Here is a 4064-nt window from a genome sequence, read left to right as displayed (position 1 = left end):
CAGCCTCATTTGCCTCCTCTTCCTATTCCGCCAAGGCTGCCGGATCTTCCGGCCTCATCCCGATGCATGATGATGAACCGTCAGCGTGCGAGAACAAGGGTGGAGGTCGAGGAGGCCGAGCTGGGAATCTTCGACCTCGTCCCAGTTGCGTAGCCTCATGGCACTCGCGGCCGCTGCGCTTGGGGCTGCGGTCGCCGTCAGCGCTGGCAGAGGAGGTAGGCTCCATGTGGAAGACGGTCATGGCGCCGGCGAGGATAGGGGCGAACTCTGTCGCGGGATAAGAGAGATCGATGAGTACGAGCGGGCAGCAGGAGGCTCGCTGGCGGGATGCAGGGAATATCGAAGACACGGCGGACCAGTGAGCGGAGGCGGCGAGCCTGTCAGTGGTGCTGGGAGGCTCGAAGACGGCGATGGCAGAGCAGCGGTCGGACAAGGCAAGGTTGTGGTCGAAGGTGGCGAGGAGACCGGCGCATCGGCGTCAAGACCGGTGCATCCACCATGTCGGAGCTGGGCGCAACACCCTTGGTTGGAACACTCAGGCCCCAGCAGCCTCCGTCCGCCCTCCACTCAGGCAGATGGATGGATATGGGATCAACGGCGGACGGATCTGGAGCGGAGGCCACAACCGTCGAGGCACCAGTGGAGACGGTGGTTAAGCTGCGTCGCAGGCGGCGATGCGAGGAGAGGGAGATCGGGAGGCTGCGGCGGCCATCATGTCCACGGGGAACGGGGGGCGGCGTAGCATGAGGCCTCGTTTGTTTCATGTGGATCGGAAGGGTTTTCAGGGGAATAACCCCGCGAGGCCCAGAATCCTCCCAAAACCCCGTCGGCCTGTTTGGTACGCGGGGTTACATGGGCCCAATCCTCTCGATTCCCCCTCGATCCACTTCTTCCCACGCGTTTCAGAACCCTCGAGGCCCCCCTCGGGCCTCATTTGGCGCGAGTGGGTTGACGGGGTTTCGAGAGGATTTTCCTCGCGAGGGCCAGAAACCCCCAGAAACCACGTTGGCCCATTTAGTACAGGGGGTTTGTATGGGCCAATCCTCTCTAATCCACGCGAAACCACGCGAAACCACGCGGCTCGAAACCCTCGTCCAGCGACTCAGGGAATCGCTCGTCCCCGCACGCCGCCAGCGAGAGGAAGAGACGACGCCGCCGCCACCACCGAGGGGAAGAGCCCCGCCTCCGCCACCGAGGGGAAGAGCCCCGCCGGCGAGAGGAGGAGCCCCCACGCCGCCGCCCGACTCTGCCCGACGCCGGCGTTACTCCTCCAGCGTACTGGCCTTCTCCCCGGTGGTAAGCCATCTCCGCCTCTCCCCTCCCCCCCTCCTCTGCCCGCCTCCGTCCTAACCCTGTCCCCGGTGGTAAGTCATCGACGCCGGCGAGCTCGCCAAGAACGTGTCCTCTTCTAGCCACTCATCGACCCTAACCCTACCCGACGAGATTGCCGTGATTTTCTGATGGTGATGGTGATGGTCTGATGGATCTAGGAGGATTGACAGTTTGTAGCAATATTGTGTTTCTATAGAATGAGATGTTTATTTCATTTTATTTGAACTGGATGAGTGCTCTGCATATTTGTTAGGAGAGAATCCATGTTTCAAATGTCCATTGCCGGAGATGTCAAGATTTGTTAGTAGTTGATGCAAAGGAGTAGGACTTGTTGGGTTGTGGTGACGACCGACAGTCTTGTTCTTCAGTCTAATTTAGCGATAGTCATCTGAACTTGCAAATCTACAACACTTGCGACTAATGCTACTGTCTCTTCATTCCAAGAGTTTGGCAGTGAAATATGTTGTTTGGTATATAATCTTGTTGTTAGCTTGTTTGGAAGTTTGATAAAATGCATGGACCTTGTAGTGTAGTGTTGCTTGATTATGTTGTCACAACTCACAACACGAGTATGCGTTCAACAGGTTTAAGCTGATCTGCTTGCGCCAACTTGCAGTGAGAAGCCGTTTTAAGCTGTACTGTACTTCTTTGTTTCAGAATGTACTTGTTCCATCCATGTCCTGGACTCTAGAGTTTGGTTTAGAAAGCAGTACTTTAGTACTACTAGCAAAATCTTCCTTTTTGTGCAACTCGGCCTAAAAATGTCAGATAAATAAATAAGTTTGCCCAACAAGATTTCAACTATGGAGTCGGGTTTATGTTGTTGATATCTTTCTTGGAGACTGCATCCAGAGAGGCAGTGGAGGATGTATTATCTCATCTTCAGTAGCTGATCATTCATTACAGTTTCTTTGCAGTGCTCTTTCTAGCCAGCAAGGAAATAGTCCACATTGCAAGCTTCATTGAATAGTTGTTTGAATTTGAAGGAAATAAACATACATACATCCAGGGCAATATTTCATTGCGAGCTTTGAACACATTCTGAGAATTTTAGAAGTCCAGACGTATTCTAGTTAGTTTCAAATGTGCTTTGCTTCACTTCGGAAGATGCCAGTTGTTTGAATTTTAACTCTGCATTCTGCTTGAGATTTTTGTTTGTTTGTTATGAACCTTGTGCTTCTGCCTTTGACGATTTCATTGAATTCACCATTGACCTAGGTCTTGGTTTAATTCCATCATCATGCTGTACATGTGTACTACTTTTTCTGTTTAATTCTTTTTGATGTTTGGTGCCAACAGATAACAGGAGATGTACAGACTAAGGACGGAAAGTTTTTATTTGACCAGATAGGGTCACTTCACACTGAATTTTGTTTTCAGCGGCAAGATTGCAGTGCGAGCTTTAATATCATTTACTCAAAATACATCTAACCCTTGGACCAATTCATCTGTTTTTTATAGGGACCTGATCTCGCGGAAGACGGGTGACCACTTTGCTGCCACAAGTCTCCTTCACACCGTGTAGCCCGCAAACATGTCTCGGAGCATTTGCCGATCAAATTTATGTTGTAATGAACCATTGACTTTCGTTGATTGAACATCTTGTATTTTTCATTTGGACCGTGGCATGTATGCATGTAACATTTCATTTGAACAGTTGATAGTACATGCAACAGATTATACAAGCCTTTTTGTTATTTTGCATAATCTAGTTGCACCATTGTTGCAAGTACATTTCTTCTATGAGCTTTTGAAGCTTTTGAAGTTGTAAAAATTGCATCTTTGATTATAGTATACTAATTTTGCAAACCCTCTGTATCAATCCCTGTGTACCAAATAGAAGGGGTATGCGAGGGGTTTGGGAGGATTGGGTGGAAGAGAGGGATTCACCAAATCCTCCCAAATCCCCTCCTCCCAAAACCTCTCAAATACTCTTCTACCAAACGAGGCCTCGAGGATTTGGCCGCCCAACTCCTCGCTAAGACGCCGCCGCCTCCTCCTCCCCAAGACGCCGCGCAGCCCGACGCCTTGACGCCGGCAATCTCCTCTGGCATACTGGACTTCTCCACGGTGGTAAGTCCTTGCCTCCCCTCCTTTCCCCTCGTCGTCTAGGGTTTGCCATCGGCCATGGCTGCTACCTCTTCCTCCCCGGCGACGCGGTCTCCTCCGGCGTGGTAGCCCTGGATGGCCACGGTGTACTAACACTTGGATTAGTGAGAGAGAGAAACCTTGGATTCTTCCCCGTTGAGTGCACAACGGTAGCAATGACTTTGCTCGGTCCTTGTGGTTCTGAAACTTGAGATCTTAATTCAGAGGCCATTTTCGTGGATGCTACCTCTGATGCACCGTCCAACTCATGGCGTTTCGAATTGTTCAAGAGGCAAATTGATCATCAATGTTTCCTGCAGGTTGACACAGCCAGCTTCAGTAATCCCATGGCTCCTATCATTGTTCACCATTTGGTCCTTTCTTGTTTCTTCTATCATTAATGGGCTGTTAGTTTGCTCTTTTGGGAAGGAAATGTCATCCTGCTTACATCGTGGACATCTCACCAGACCAATGAAATTAAAATATAAATGGTAGTATGCATTCTTTCTAATTGAGGCCAGTCAGGATCACATGATGCCAGCCACTTGCCAAGCTTAGCAGCTCACTAATTAAAGCTCTTCGTCAATCAAGAGGCAGAGTCAGGATCACATAAATCTGGAGAGATTTTCTGCTGAGTATTGAAT

At 50.1% G+C, this 4064-nt stretch overlaps 1 long non-coding RNA gene across 1 annotated transcript; it reads left to right on the top strand.

The window, feature by feature from the left end:
• The first annotated feature begins 770 nt into the window (after positions 1–770).
• On the top strand, positions 771–3064 carry LOC123145660 (uncharacterized). Its single transcript, XR_006472360.1, has 2 exons — positions 771–1296; positions 2794–3064. It is a non-coding gene; the product is annotated as an uncharacterized lncRNA (long non-coding RNA).
• The last annotated feature ends 1000 nt before the right edge of the window (positions 3065–4064 follow it).

Source organism: Triticum aestivum, chromosome 6D, assembly GCF_018294505.1.
Source record: "Triticum aestivum cultivar Chinese Spring chromosome 6D, IWGSC CS RefSeq v2.1, whole genome shotgun sequence".
Taxonomy (NCBI): domain Eukaryota; kingdom Viridiplantae; phylum Streptophyta; class Magnoliopsida; order Poales; family Poaceae; genus Triticum; species Triticum aestivum.
This window is presented reverse-complemented; position numbering and strand designations above follow the sequence as displayed.